We start from the raw sequence: 16,218 nt of genomic DNA, 5'->3' as shown, positions 1-16,218 counted from the left end.
TTTTTAATGCTTATTTATTTTTGAGAGAGAGAGAGAGACAGAGAGAGAGAGAGAGAGAGAGACAGAGGGTGAGCAAGGGAGGGGCAGAGAGAGAGAGGGAGACACAGAATCCGAAGGAGTTCTGTGCTAACAGCACAGAGCCTGATGCGGAGCTCAAACTCACAAACCATGAGATCACGACCTGAGCCGAAGTCGGATGCTTCACCGACTGAGCCACCCAGGTGCTCCAAGAAAGAGGCCTCTTGCTTTAAATCTGCATGGAAAGTAATTAAGTTTGGCCAAGTCTCTAACTAAAATTCCCAACTAGCAAAGCCCCCACGGCCGGGCTCTTGGAGATTCACGTAAAACACAGTGATGGTAGTAAGTGTGCGGGCAGTGGACTCAGAAGTGGTGTCCACTCAGCGCTGCCTGTTCGCAGACAGAAACATATTCTGCTTTCTCATCCCTCCCACTCAGCATCCTTAAAGCAAACCCCTTCCCCTTCCCCTCAAGAGCCCCCAAGACGTGAAGGTCGGCATGAAGGTCGAAAAGTCAGGCTCATCCCGCCTGTTCAGCCTGCGCAATACTGTGCACGCAGAGGGGGGTGCTGGGAGCTGGAGCAGGATCTCTGGATGTGCTAATTTATTCCTATCCCCCATCTCCAGCACGATCTGCCGACATATGAAAATGCACACACATTTCTCCATATGGGCATTTTAGCCGGTTTTTAAGATCCTAAATGCTGAAATACAGCAGGCTGTGGAAGCTCAGCTAGATGCTGAACAAAATGATTGCTTTGCTCTGCTGGCTGAAGGGTCCCCCTCCCGTGGCCGGGTGGCTCTGGTGGGTTAAAAGCTCCTCATTAGCGCGGGCGCGTGCAAACAGAGTTTAACACACTGAATCGGAATCTACTGGTTTTCGTCCACAAACTCCTAAATAGTAATTATGGGTTACTGTAGGGTGACAGCCCCGGGCTGTTAAGAGACTGCAGCCTGATAATCTTTCAGAGGTCTAGCCAGCAGCAGGACGGCAGCAAGAGGCCAGCTAGTGGATGTGTGCGTCCTAAGAGAGCGGCCTGCCTGGGGTGCCGTCCCTGGTCTACACAGCCCTCCTCCTGCCAGCCTACTGATGCCAGCTCCCCCCACCCACCCCCACACCACTGGGAACCATGCTCTCCCAGGATCCCCGGGGATCTCCCACCTGGACAGAGCCTGCAACAGGGTCTTAACGGGCTTCTCTCTCCCTCCCCACCAGCTCAAGAATTCTACTATGCAAACTTGACCACACCCATTCACGGCCAAGGTCATGCTCCCAGGATGGGTACACAGCCCCTCCGGTCTCGGCTGCAGGTGACGCTCCAGCCCTTCCCAGGCTCGCCCTAATCCCAGATCCTCTGCCAATTCCCTCCTTTCTCTGTGAGTTCCTCCAGGCAGGGCAGTGTCCAGCTAAAAGCCTCTTGCCTAAGCCAAAGCTGGCCACGGGAAGGCACAGGGACACACAGAAGCCATAAAAAAGGAAGTCCCTGCCTTTGATGGCTGAGGAACCAGATCTACCACAGGGGTCCGGGAGGTGACCTCTGGCAAGGCCCCGGTGCAGTGCCAAACACACACCCTACGCCCCTCCATGCCGGCACCTGGGTGTGGGGAGGAAGGTGCCGAACGGCACAAGACAGTGGAAGCAGGGAGCTCAGAGGGCTTCAAGCAGAAGAGATTCTGAAACCAGAAAAATTAACCAGGTCTGCTCTTTTCTTTTTGCTATAGGATATGCATTTTAAAAATAAGTTTCATACCGTGTATATGATTCCATATTCTGCTTTTAGTTTTTTTGGCATTGCACTATGTCATGAAGTTTCTTCATAAATATCATTTTAGGGCACTCACGCTGTCTCATCCCAGGGAGATTAATTTATTTAAACTCTCCCCTTTATTCAGCCAAGTCTTTAAACACTATAAAGTGACTTTACTACACCCATGATTCTGTTTATGCAGCATTCCTTAGTCTTAATTATTTGTATAAAGAGACGGTCTTCCTCCATTAGAGCCATTATTGGCCACAAAAAGTAACTAATACGCTTGACTGTAATATCATAAGGGGAAAGGATTCTCTCTTTCCTTCTCATCCAGCCCCTGGCAGGAGGAGGCCACAGTGACTGTTTGTGGTTGAAGGAAGAACAAATAGGTGAGCGAACGAGCGAGCGAGTGAGCCAGTGTGTAAGTGACCACTCCCCCAGTCTATTTGACTGAAGTTACAATTCGTTAATTCCCCATCAGAGACCCAGGCTCGGCCAGCATATCACCGCATCCTCAACAGCCTCCCTAGATGTTGATACAGAAGGGTTTAAAAAACACAAATACCCTTTCACGAGCAAATTCCAGTATCAAAACTGAGGCCACTGGTACAACGTCTTTGGACAACTGGCAGTATTTACGGAAGCTGACCACACGCGTACCTAGGATCCCGCGGTTTTACTCCTGGGTGGGGCCTCCGCAGAAATGAGCAGAAATGAGCACGTACACTCACCAAGACTGTACGAGGATGTTCACAAGCAGCACAGAACAGCCCCCAAATGGGGAACGGCCCAAATGTTCATCGCCACTAAAACAGCTCATATGTTGTGCTATGTTCACAGAAAAGGAATATTCAACAAAGAATAAACAAACTACAACATGATGTGACACCACGAACGAATCTCCCAAACATAAGAAAGAAGCCAGGCACAAAAAGGACACATGTTGCGTGATTCCATTTCTCTAAGGACTGGCTGTCGGAGGTCAGGACCACGGCTGCCGCAGGGGTAGAGTCGGGGAGCGGACACGAGGGGCTCTGGGATGCTGGCTGTTGTCTGTTCCTTGATTTGGGTGCTGGTTTACACGAGCGTGTTCACCAAGCTGCACACTTCCGATGCGTGTACTTTACTGTGTGCACGCTATATTCTAATAGCTGTTGGAAGGATGCAGTCATTTTTAAACTTCATCAAAAAGAGTGTCCTTAAAGGATGTCTCAAGTGTCCGCGTGTAGGCCCCTGGAGGAATCCACGAGTGATGCGGGATCTGTCCACCCGGTCTGCAGCGTGACCTCAGGAAGTTCAGACTGACATGGGACAGGCGAGAGGTCAGCCGGCCGCTCTCAGGGCTGGCGGGGTTCGGGAGCAGAGCCTCCCTCTCTGATGGTCACACTGTCGGGGCTGGGTCATGCCTTGGGCAGATGTACAGCCAGGGCCAAGGCCCAGCCCGTCCCAGGCCACATGCCCAGGCCTCGCCAGGCCTCCTCAGACCTCTTGCTCCTGACACACCACTGCCCACTGTGTGAGCGACAGGTCCAGGTTCCGTGGGGCCTGAAGCCTGTGCGATTTGGGCGGGGGCTCTTTAATGGATCCACAATTAAGCAGAAGGCCGTGGAAGGGGCTATGCCCACAGGGCCCTGAAGCACACCCTCTGCTGAGGGGGTCTACACTGGCCAGGACGCCAGCTGCCTGTCCCCGACACTGGCCCACCCCAGAATGACCTCAGGGGCTTTCCAGAGCCTGCTTCAGCTGGGGCCATCAGTGTCATTCCCTACGGGCCAGCCAGACCGGTCACCCACGGGCCCCACAGAGAAAGGCCATTCCCGAGACGGTACCCGCTCTGCCGTCTGACCTGCCTGCATCCCTCCTCCACCTCGCTCTCCCCAGCCAGCTACAAAGCCTCAGAAGACAAGCCCTGCCCGTTCACCTGTCACCCCCACTCATTGCTCTGCTGAACACTTCAAACCACAGGAAGGGACGTTCCTTCTCACACTTCTGACTAGATGTGATCTCACGGGTCGGGTCGCTGTAGCAGGAATGTACCAGGGAGCTTCAGGGGGAGGCGTGGCTGTTTGATCAAGGCTTTGTTCTGTGAGCCCCTCAGGTCAGAGCACGCCCAGCAAGACACTAGGGACATCCTGGGTAACTTCCAGAAGGAAGCACAGCCCTGAATCCTCACCTGCCCCTTCACAAAGCATTACTGCCTCTGAAGGTTTCCCTGCCTTCTCCTCCCAGCTTGCCACTAAGCAGTCTGTTTGATCTGCGCGTGCTCCTTCTTTTGAATATCTAATTTGAATGAATCGCAACAATCTGAAAACAGGGAGTGGGGAGGGAATTAAGTTTGAGCAATTACTGTGTGCAGGTACCATTTTTTTTTTCCATGTCTGGGCAAAGGCAACGTGTTGTAAAGAGTTAACAGCTTTTGGGGCGCCTGGGTGGCTCAGTCGGTTGGGCGTCCGACTTCAGCTCAGGTCATGATCTCACGGTCCGTGAGTTCGAGCCCCGCGTCGGGCTCTGTGCTGACAGCTCAGAGCCTGGAGCCTGCTTCCGATGCTGTGTCTCCCTCTCTCTGGCCCTCCTCCGCTCACACTCTGTCTCACTCTCTCTCTCAAAAATAAATAAACATTTAAAAAAAATTAAAAAAAAAAAAGAGTTAACAGCTTTGGAGCTAGGTGGAGCTCGGATGGACCCTGGCAAAGCTCCCCCTCACTTTCCCATCTGTAGAATGGGAATAACAGTACCACCTAGTCTTATTTTGAGGAAGAGATAACAGACACAAAGAGCCTGATACAGCAAGGACCCAATAAAAGTTGGCTGTTATTTTTATAAGCTTCTGTACGTTTCACTGCACAAGCAACAGCTATATGCTAATAGCTGTGTTCTGTTCATGCTTCACTTACCAACGTCTCTTAGCGATCATCCTGCGTCAGAACGAATAGATCGAATTCACTTTTACCTGCTGCGTGTTATTCCTCAAGATGGAAATGCCAAAGTTTGCTTAACCATTTCTGGATTGTTTGGGTTGTTTCCAATTCTTTGTTGTTCTGAACAATGCTACAAGGGACCTTTCCACCCATGCCTCACTGGACACGTGCACAACTGCTCCTCCAGGACTGATCCCGAGAAGGGAAACTGCTGGGTCTCAGGGGGTTCTAAATTTGTCTCACACGCTGTCAAGTGCCCTCTAGAAGGAACGCACGGCTGACACTCCCCCGGCAACCGAGGAGAGGGTCCACTTCTGCCCATCCTGCCCTTCTTTAAACTTCTAAGTCTTTGCCAATTTGATGACTACTCCCTAGATACTAAGAAGGTTGAGGGGCTTCTTCCTTATGCTTAACTTACATTTCCTTATGTTTATCTTCTACTAATTAACCTATTTGTTACTTATTTTTTAAAAAACTGGGCACTCTCTTCCTTTGTTTTGTCAAGGTTTCTGTCCTTCCGTTGTGTCACATATGTGAGACATGACGCCACTCCCAGTCTGTTACTTGTCTGAACGTTGTTCATGGCATCTTTTCCATACGAAAGGTTACAGTTTTACTGATGGCTGCAGTCTACTTTGGGATGTAGCAAAAATCAGCGGGAACAGAGACTGAGAGAGACACAGTTGGATCGGGGCGGGGGGTGGGTGATGTTAACGGCAAAATCAGGGGCTGGGAATTTCCATGTAAAATTTCTTCAGCTCTGTTCAATGTCTGAAGAGTTCTGTAACAAAAAGGTCAGAAGAAAAGTATGCAATCCCGATACAGTCGAGCGTGTCCATCTATGGCTTTCCCATTCTGTGTCTTGCTTAGGGATTCCCGTGGCAGCCGGAGGGCGGGGGTGAATGAAGGAGTTCACTCTCCTAAGTTGGATTTTTTCTTAATCCGTTCTAGAAGCATTTTCAATTTACTTAAAGCCTATGAAGTATGGATTTAAATTTCTGCTCCCTATAACCTATTACTTTAATACTACCTATAGGACAGTGAAAAAACAAACTAAATTCCCAGTTGTACTTTTACCAATTTCGGGACTTACCATTCTGATCCAATGCCTGGCTGTAATCGCTCTATAACATGCTTTAACGTTTGGTAGGGCAGGCCTCCCACCCTCACCACCCCCCTCCCCCCCCCCCCCCCCCCCGACCCCGCATCACCGTCGTCTTTTGCAAAGCGGTCTTGGCCCTTTGGCATTATTTTCTCTTCCACGTGAATTTTACAATCAGCATGGAGAATTCCATTAGAATCCTCCTGGGATGTGGAGCGTGACTGATGGCACAGAACTGATAGGTAATAACACTCATACGATCGTGAGGAAAGGGGATGGTGTCTGCAGAGGGCCTGAGCCACGACAAGCGGTCAATAAACAGGAGCGGCTATTATTACTGTAGTTGTTGCTATAAGCGGGGAGAGGGTTGCTGGGGACACGCTGCACCCACCCCGTCTCTTCTGGCCCCAGGAAACATTCCCTCTCGAAAACTGTCCTTAGATTGCTTCCGAGCCCATCCCCTTTTCTGCACGGGCCATGGCCCCACGAAAAGAACTTCGGTTCTTTTAGGTCCTTCCCCATGTACCCTCCCTCCAAGCGAGCAGCCCTTCTCACACCCAGGCCAAGACGTCCAGCCCAAAAGTCCTTCCTCAAGCTTTCCCTCTAGATGTGGTCCACTTCTCCAGGCTCCCGAGTCCACACGGGGCCTGCCAGGGCCCAGGACCAGCTTGGAGATTCTGACTCAGCCTCTACCCTGCTCACACACCGTCTGCTGACAAGGCGCGGCCCATCCCTGTGCCCAGGTCCCAGCTTGGGAGGGAGCTCGCGTGCACAAAGTCAGCCCCCATGCCAGGCACGGGCACCAGCTGCCCTTTACCCAGCGTGGACCCCAGGCCCCCACCAAGTCTCATAGGACCCGCAGTGGTGGGCGTCACCTGGATGAGGAGACAGGCTCCGAGAGGAGAGGGCGTCAGGACAAAAGTGGGGAAGCTAGGACCCAAAGCCAGGTCTGCCTGACATCCCTCAGCCCCATTCCTCCTAGGGAGGACTGGCCCTGGGACCAACAAATATCCTTAAGAAAGACACCCCCCCCCCTCCCCGGCCGGGACAGACCGGCACAGGGGCCTCAGGCCCTAGCTGGGGTGTCTCCGAGCACCCCTCCCATTCCTTTTTCTTCGCAAGGACAGCAGCTGCCACAGCGTGCAGCTGTTGACAAACTAGTCAGCACGCTGCCGAGGCGTCTTTCCAAGCTGCCTGCATCCTCCTGAGCAGAGAGATACCTCATTAGCGTGCTATATTTCAGCCTCGAGAAAACAATGCATGCCAAGAGACCATAAACAACAAGTACAAATGCTACAGGTCATGGATGATAGATGCCGCCCGCAGACGTTCTACGTGGGCCCTGCTTACACAGACGGGAGTGAGGCCCGCTTCCGGGCACATCTGTCTTTCCCCAAACGCTGACGCAGGAAGAAGCCAAGCACAGTCTGTGCTCCACATGCACACGGGGGCCCCGGCTCCCTGCCCCCCACCATTAGCCTTCTCTCCTGACGGGTGAGCTATACTCTTCTCTGACGACGTTCAGTATCTCCAGCCTCTCGCTATTCTACTCTGGCTACTGGTTCTTTCGTTTATTATCATAACTTTTTTCCCCCCACCGCTTGCTACAGGTCCAGGAATTTTTCTCTTTGAAAAAATAAAGTTTCAAAACACGCCAGCCAATTTCTGAAAAGAGCTGGCCGGCCAGTGGAGAAATCAGGCCAAAGCCAAGGCAAACGGGCTGTCGCACAGAGCTACTGAGCCTCACAGACTGGGCTCTGTTGACCTGAGGGGCGGTTCTGGAAAGGAGGCACCGAGGGTTGAATGCGGTCACTCTGGCCCTCTGGAGGCCGGCTGGGATGGTGGCCGGTGGCCCGGAGCCCTCTGGAGTGGGGACAGACAGGCAGGAGCTTCAGGGTCTGCAGGCGGTGGGCTGCAGGATGGCTTAGTGCTTCTTCGGTTGGAGCAGCCTCCAGACAGAGAGGTCTACGGGACCCAGGCAAGGTGCTGGGGCAGCTGAGGACCCCAGGCGGTCTACCGGAAGGTGACTGTGAGGAGACACGAAGGTGTTCGCAGTGGTCACATGCTCTGCAAACAACCGAGATTTTACATCCCATTTTCCAGTGATGGGGAGGGAGGTGCAAGGGTACAGTCCCCCTGGGCAGGGGTGTGGTCAGATGAGGGGCCCGTGAGCCTTGACACTGGAGGGCTGCTCACAGCCCAGCCAGCCGCAGGCATATCAAAAAAAACCACCCTGCAGGCCATTAAAAAGGGGGCCAAAATGTAGTCAATGTAGTCTGGCGACCCCTGAAGATCCCTGAGACCCTTTCAGGAGATCCACAAAGCCAAAACTATCTTTATGCTAAGATGTTATTTGGACAGTGCCGGTTTCCCAGAGGCTACCATGGAACAGATCAAATGCTGGAAAGATAAGAGATTGCTACCTTCATTAGGCAAGACAGTAAAGAGATGTGTAAAATTGGAGACCAATGCCACTCTTTAATGTTTTTGTTGTTTGGGAAAATATTTTTCACAACATGTTATGGGTTATTTTCAGTAACATGAAATGGGCTTATTACTGTTATTTTCAAATAAATTTAAAATATTTAAATTTCTCAGTTTTAATTTCTAAATATCAATAAATCCGTATCAACGGATATAAACTCCCCGCCCTCCTGAAAAACTCTTTGGAGTTTCCAATACATATATTTTTAAGTTTATTTATTTATTTTTGAGTGACAGAGAGAGACTGGGACAGAGAGAGAGGGGGCGGGGGGAGACAGTGAATCCCAAGCAGGCTCTACGCTGTCAGCACAGAGCCCGGTGTAGGGCTCAAACTCACGAACCGTGAGATCATGACCTGAACCGAAGTCGGACGCTTAACCGACTGAGCCACCCAGGTGCCTCGGAGGTTTCAATAATTTTTAAGAATGGAAAGGGGTCTTGAGACCAAGAGGTTTGAGGATTGCAACTTTACAAGAACTTGAATGGCAAGGGGTTTTAAGGAGGCAGGATGCATTGGTGGGTGAATGAAGTAACAAATACAATACAATCTCATTTTGTAAAAAGGGACGTGGGCCTTTGTGTGTAATATATGGGCACAGAAGACTTGCCAGCACCTGTTCCAGAACGTTACCGCTAGCTTTTTCTGGGTGATGTTTCTTGTCTGTCATTCACGTAGACTACTACTGCAATCAAATGAAGTGCATAATTGATGTTTAAAGTTTAGTCTATCATGTTCTGAAAAGCCCACTGAGTAGTCTTTGAACAAGTACCACTTCTGAGCCCTTACTATGGGCCAGGCGCTGTGCTGAATGTTTCAGGGACGTAGGTTTATTTAATCCCAACGATAGCTGTGGATGATCAGCCTTGCTTTACAGATGAGAAACTGAAGGTCAGGGCAAGGCTTAGCATCTTGTCCACGGTCATGCAGACAGCAGGTGACACAGAACCAGAACTCCAGTCTGGGCCAGTCGGTCACCAGAAGCCTGGGCTCCTGACCACTGGGCTAGGTGGCTTTCCCTGCAGGTCCTGGGGCTCCGGGAATGGCAATGTGCCACAGCCTGCACCTGGGGTCCCTTGGCATCAACAGTCTGTCATGGCTGAGCCTGCCATGTGGACTTCACCTCCGGTGGGCAAGGACCCAACTCTCTTACATGCACCCTGCAGCCCCTGTGTCTACCCCTGGACTGAGCAGGTGACTAATGGACAGGACCAGGCAGCCACAGCACCCCAGCAGGGGTCTGTCGTTGTGCCCGGCCCCTGGGGGGAGCTGCGTCTGCTGTAGGCTGGCTTACTCCAGCCACCACTCTCTCTTCGGGGCGCTCACCCCAGATCAGAACCCAGACCGGGCCTCCGTGGTCATAGCTGAAGGGTTGACTCTGAGCACAGGTCTCTACCCTCACCTCCCTGACCACAGATGTGGGCATAGAGGAGGTCGAGGGGGTTGGAATGATGGACTCAGGTCATGCACGGCCTCCTCCAGCGGTCGGTCTGCCCGCCGATGACCACCTGGCACACTGACAAACTTTGTGCTCCCCTCCCTACCTCCTCTGCCTCTGGCACCGGGCGATGCTGTCTGCCTGTGCTCACCCTGGAAGGCCCGGAACCCTCCGTTGCTTCCTGAACCGGTGTGCTTGCAGTGGGAGTTGAGAAACATAATAAATGGGCCCAGCCCCGTGTGCAGCACCTAATTTGCAATAATATTGAAGTCTCCAACAATAACTCATTTACTCTTATAATAAATATATAAAAAAAGACAAATTGCTACATTGAACATGCATTTTCTTCACCGCAAGTAGCTGCTACCCCAGGGAGAAAGCCCTGTGCTGCTAACTAATAGTAAATCCTTTGGAAAATCATGTGTCATAATGATGGACAACCAGGGAAGGGGTATTAAATAGATTTAGAGGTTAGCTACTCTAACAAGAACAAAAGACGTCCTTTGCAAACCTGCACCTATAAGAGCACAGATCAGCCTCTGATTAGCACTCACCTTCTGACAGCCCAGGTGCAGAGAAGGAAAGAAAAGTTTCTGTCCTGGGTGGGTGTGGCTGGCTGGGTGTCAGCACAGAGGCACTGGGCAGAAGGAGCGTGGGGGACGCCTGGGTGTGTGCGGGCTCCAGGAGCAGGGATCTCCAGCTCTGCCAGGATCCCTAGAGGGAAAGCCTCACCTCCATTTCCTTCAGAGAAGAAGCCAGCCCATTCTATGCATCCAGGAAGCAAAATCTCAGGGAGCACCCATAAGGCCCAGCTTAGTGCAGACGTGGGATATGCAAGGAGGATGCTATCTCTGGGAAGAGAGCCTTGACCTTGGGGCAAGGCTCTGATGGGCAAGCCCTGGGAGCACCAGTCAGCCTTGGCTGTGGATGCTAGGCAGGGAACGCTTCCTGCAGGAGCTGAGCTAGTGTTAAAGCCCAGTGGCCCGGGCCTGAAGGACAGAGCTGAGGAAAAAATTGCCTGGTTCTCCCGTTAGTTCGGGACTGGTATGGCCATGAGTCATTCTTTCCAGTCTATTTCTCCAAGTTCCATGATTTGCCTTCCTCAATTTGGGAATCCTAGTCTTAAGGACGGGGTTGACAACTGTGTCTCAAACCCCCGAGCAGTCCCTTCCCGCTGTCTGCCGTTCTCTGTATGAGTCTCTGGTGTGACAGAGGAGGAAGGTGACCATCAAGTAGGTTGTAGGACTTGCGGAAAATGCCCAGGCTCTGGGGCTCCGGGAGCTGGGGATGGCCCTCGGGCAGGAGCGGGGTCTAGAGCCGGCACATGGCATAGCCACTTGGAGGAATCACGGCAGAGTCACCTCAGCAGTACTTGGAGGGGCAGAGGCACAATCTCACCACAGGCGTCCAGGGCCGCCGACCCACACCCTGCCCCCCAACGACAAGCTGGCACTCAGCTGACAGTGGGGTGAGTCAAAGTCACCTGTGAAGTTCAGTTCTGGTACAAAACGAATCTCCCTACAAACCGCCCGGGGGCCGGGGGCCGCTCTGATCCTGTGAGACCCGAGCCAAGTTGCTCCCAACCACAGAACTCAGTTTCCTCACCTGCAGAATGGGGGAGTAGCTCAGACACTACGCATCATCCCTACAGTTCTCACCACTGGGTTTGCTCACTCAGTCAACGAATACGAGTAATCTACAGCCCTGAAATACCCCATAGAGACAGAGGCGAGTCCACGAAAACAGTGTTGCAAACCTTGTGCTTTCCTTCAGAACGTGAACCTCTCCAGGCACCAACGAGCATGTGCGGGTTCTGCAAACCCACCTTTGCCGACACGCACAGGCGCCACTCGCACTGTTGTGATAGACTTTGCTTAAAACTCCGTATTACGTAGTCTTAGCCCAACATACTTACACGTTTTAGGATTTGGAGATTTCCCCCAAAAACTTAGAAAGAGAAACAAACTACTAAACCAAGCGGAGAAAGCCGGGGGCGGGGGCGGGGGGGTTGCGGTGCAGTCTGGAGCACAGGAGGGGATGTCCTTTCACCTCTGAAAATAGGCTCGCTTACATTTCCTTCCTTCCTTAGCTGCTCCGTTCCTCTGATTTCAAAATACAAATACAGATTTGATTTCAAGGCGCTTTATGCTTCTGGGATTGCCAAAGTGTTCCTCCGCTGGCTTCCAGCATCTCACTTCTGGAAACCTTTCTATAGTTTCAGCAACATTGCCTGATGATTGATGACTATTTTGTGAGTGCTATCAGTTTACTATTTTAACCAATATATCATAAATCAGGAAGAGGGATGCTGGGTCCAAATAGAGAGTGTAGCTTTCACTCATTACCTGGGAGGATTATAGCTATTTCATAAAATCCATTATCTAGGGAAAGGATCCTATTGGCAGGGTCCAGCAAAATTCATTTCATGCTTCAAAAGTTTGTGATGGGGCTGGCTAGAAAAAAAAAAACTAAATTGTTTGGAAGGTGGGGATCATGATTTGTTTAAAAACCACAAATGTCCAAGACTGAGCTGTGTCCATTATACCCAAATGGCACTTCGTACTCAAATGCTGAGGCACCGTCAGTCCCAGGGCCCAGCCCCCTGACCACAGCCATCCCAAGTCTCACCAACAGCCTGACAGAGCAGGAAGTGCTGCTCCCTCTCTGCCCCCACTCCAGTCCAGGCCAGGGTCATCTCTTCTAGGCCCGGTCGTGGTCCCCTCCATGGCCTCCAGTCCTATCTCAACATGGCGGCTAGAGGGGTTTTCCTACACTACCACCTGGTCGTGTCCTTCCTGCTGCTCTGAGGATGCCTACGACATCAGGTGGCCCGTCTCCTTGTCCCTCACCAGTCCTGGGGTTGTGACTTCTCTCCCCCACGCCCCCCACCTCCAGAGGATGCCCACACCCTGATGGCTTCCCCTCCAGAATCCAGGGGAGGGCCCTCCCAGCTGACAGCTGCTGTTGCCCTATGATCTACTACTTGAGGGTTTCCAGCCATTTCTCCTTTAGCACGGTCACTCTGATTTGATTTGTGGTCGCTGTCCCCGTTTCCCCAAGGCAGCCACCAGGAAGGCCTTACCTCCTGACCTAACTTTGTTTCCAACTGGTGAAAGGAAAATACCAATGTCTGAGGAACCAGTCCCTGCAAGGCAGGGGGTTGAGGGGGGCCTCCCTCCCTGCCTGTCCTTCTCCTGAGACTGTTTGTCTAGCCAGGTAGCAGTTTACAAGGCCTTAGGGGCAGCACCACCCCACTGGGACAAGTCCCCTCGCTTTTAGAGCCCCAGGGATCCCCTGAAGGCCAGGCCAAGCAAGGGCTTCTGGGAAGCCCAAAGAAGGAAGAATCTAAAAGAGGTTTTACAAAAAGGGCAGGAGGAAAGAGGAGGGATGATGAAGAAAAGTGTCTTCCAGATTTTGCCAAGCCTCTAGAACATTCTTTTTGAGTATGACTTTGTTTCCTTCTCTCCTGAAAGCAACGTTCCCCCAATTCATTCCTCATGTGAAAACAGCACCTTCCCCAGGGAAGCTCAGATTTAACACACACGTGTTCCTCAGAGCTGAGGCTCCGCAGACAATAAAGATTCTTGTCTTCGAGTCCTCCTGGCTGCTAAGACCACCGGGAATTGAGGCGGTGTAGACTGAGCTCTCAGAAGCTGGGCTTTGCCATGTTTCAGAAGAAACTCGCAGTTCAAAGTTCTGGCTGGCACCCCAAGAGTTTGAGGGGCCAGGAGTAGTGCGTCTGTCGGGAGCGGGGAGCAGGGGAAGACAACGCTTGTGGCCAAGGATGTGAATTCTCTCACCGCCCGCACCCCCCCCCCCCCAAACCCCATCAGTCCCCATCCGGCAGCCTGAGTCACTTAACTTTCCTCCAGTTCTGTCCTTAGGGTCCAGGGTCCTCCCCTCCCTCCTCCCCTGCCCTCCCTGCTGTGACCACCAGCTCCCTTCCCCACCACGCACCGCCCCTCCCTCCCTCCCTCCCAGCCGAGCCCCTGCCTCTGGAGCTGCAAACTTGGAGCGCAGCGGACTCGGACTAGGGGAAGGCGCAGGGAGCAGAAAGCGCAGGCCAGGCCTGTGCAGACAAGCGCGGCTGCCTCCTCATTTCCACTTGAAGCGTGGCAGGAAAGCTACCTTTCTCCTTAAACTTACCCTGCGTGGCCGGGAGGGAGGAGGGACCCCGCCTGATGGGGCGGCAGTGCTGGGAGGGCACCGGTCTGGAGGCCGCCGAGAGCCGTGGGATGGAGCGGCGGGAGGGAACATCAAGTGGCCGCCGGGAGGGAGGGGGCGGGCGGGAGGTGGGGCCGCATGAATCATTTATGACCGGGCGGCGGAGGGTTTAGGAAATGCTCTCTCCCTCGCTCACTAATGTAAAGGCTGGGGATCTGGCTGCGGCTGCTGGGCAGTAAACCTTCTTGCTGGGAGAAGTGGCCTACCTGCTTGTCCTCCAGGGTAGGGGCTGTCCCGGGGAGAGGGTCCAAAGCCTGGGTAACCGTGGTGCCCCATGCTCCCAGCTCTGCAGCCCCAAAAGAGGGCCAGGGTGGGACCTTAGGGACATCTGGACCTGAGGGCCTGCTGGGTAAGATGGGGAAATTGAGGCCCACAGGGGGGAGGGTGACCTGTACAAGGTACACAGTGAGGTTGTGAAAAAGACATAACTGCCCCCCCCCTTCACAGCCCCTCCCCACTATCTCCTGCCTCTTCTGGAAGATTACCTGGTTCCCTCTGCAGCTCCTTGCAGACACTGAGAGCCACAAAGCGAAGGAGCAGAGTCCCCGCAAGCAGGGTGGCCCCTCACACGCAGGGGTCACAAGAGGACCTGACTCCATCCCCAACAAGCTGAAATGACACTAATTGAGTTTCAGTCTTCTGAATGTGGAATCCTTTTCGGGCTGCGGAAAACCACTTCCCACCCTTCCTTTCCCTTTCACAGGAAGGGGGGACATGGCAAGCACCTTGCGCAGGAGTTGCCATCACACAGAAGGTTGGAGCCTTGGCTGCTCGCTTTGCAGGGTGGGGGTTCACCAGGTGAGGTCCACCAGGAGCCCTCATCCTGCTCAGTCTCCACCCTCCCGCCTCCACCCCCACTTGCCAGGTGCTGAGCCAGGAGGATAGTGTATTTTCCGCCAAAGGAGCAAGAGGAATACTGAGGTGGGGAGGGGTCAATATCATTGTCACCTTTACCACTCTCCACCCCCAGTGACATTCTGTACCCTTTTTCCCATTTGGTCTCAAGGCGTGGAGAATAGAATACGAAAGCAGACATTCATTAGGTCCCCAAAAGGGAGGTTCTGCCTTAAGTCATGGAATTAACATAAGTATAAGATGCTTGAGCTCTAACCGGGCACAGAAAGGGAGGGGGGAAGGCCTGACCTGGAGGAGGAACCAGCCACCCCGTTCCCATGCCCTGACCCACCCTGGCCCCTGGCGCTCCAAGCCCTCCCACACACACCTTCAGGAGCACATTCTGAGGCCCTGAAAGCAAGACTGGTCTCTTACAGAGGGGGTGGAGCCTAGGGGACCCACTCCTAAGCCAGGAAGCAGCCCAGGCCTCCATGGCTTCCCTCCGTTTTCGAATGCACTGGTGCCTCCCTCCCTCGGCATAAGGAACAAGGAGTCATCAAAGTCCAGGCAGTTCTGCCCTCGGGCACAGGGTGTCAGGCTGGACTCAGCACCCCTGCCCCTCAGCTCTCCCCTTCCTTTGAAGAGGGGTGCTGGGTCTAGGGAGAGGGTCCGACCTGCCTGCGCGCACACCGAGAGCATCTGGCACAGAGCACAGGGCCAGGCCCCCTGCCTAGCCGGAGCTGGGTTCCTTGGATCCCAGCGTGTGAGCCCCAATGCACTTCCTCTGAGCTGAGTCAAGGCTGCTTCCTGCGGAGGGCAAGCTGGGGAGGAGATGGCCAAACCAGACGCTACTTGGGGAGTTGCAAAGGGGTCAGAGGTTTGTTTCAGTCGATTACACAAAGAGCTCATCCCCAAACCTCCTAAGTCAGCAAAACTAAAAAGCAGACCCCTTCTTGGGTGGTACCGCCTCAAATGGCACCACAAAGCCCACAAAAGGAAAACAAGGGAAGTGACCCAAACTTTGCCTCAGTCTCAGGGGAGCGAAGGGCCCCGGGAGGCTGGAAGCTGACGGAACAGCGCCTCTGTCCCTGTCCTGAGGGAACCCGTGCCCAGAGTGCACACTTCCCTCTTGGTGTTGAGGACACCGTGGAATCGTGACCCTTCCAAAAGGAGTCAGGCGGCAATTGTGTGGGTGGGGGCAGGGGGTCATATGGAGACAGTTAGGAACCGGCCTAGCAGCTCTTTGCATGCGCATCCAGTGAGATTCCTCTCGGGTTAGGGCATGTGGCCATTCTGGAGCCTCCAAAAGTAGTACCATTACACCTTCAGGCATTCTAGAAGCTCAGGCTGCATTTATCCAGCCCTCCCCATCTCCCAGCACCCACTCCTGATATGACTCACGGAGGCAAGTGAGGGTGGCCTGAAGGGGCAGAATCCCCGACATCATCAGCC

At 53.2% G+C, this 16,218-nt stretch overlaps 1 protein-coding gene across 2 annotated transcripts in view; it reads right to left on the bottom strand.

Moving 5' to 3' along the window:
* The window catches only part of GLI2 (GLI family zinc finger 2), a 256,037-nt gene that overhangs the window by 106,403 nt on the left and 133,416 nt on the right, over window positions 1-16,218 (bottom strand). The window contains exon 1 of one of the 2 annotated variants that reach the window (XM_058715541.1): window positions 13,855-13,974. The exons of the other annotated variant lie outside the window; for it this stretch is intronic. The gene's annotated coding sequence lies outside the window, so the exon portion shown is untranslated. Of the gene's footprint in view, window positions 1-13,854; window positions 13,975-16,218 lie in introns of those variants that run through there. 2 annotated transcript variants of the gene reach the window in all.

This window comes from Neofelis nebulosa, chromosome 2 (assembly GCF_028018385.1).
Source record: "Neofelis nebulosa isolate mNeoNeb1 chromosome 2, mNeoNeb1.pri, whole genome shotgun sequence".
Taxonomy (NCBI): domain Eukaryota; kingdom Metazoa; phylum Chordata; class Mammalia; order Carnivora; family Felidae; genus Neofelis; species Neofelis nebulosa.
Note: the sequence above shows the minus strand (reverse complement) of the source record. Positions and strands in the feature narration are given on the sequence as shown.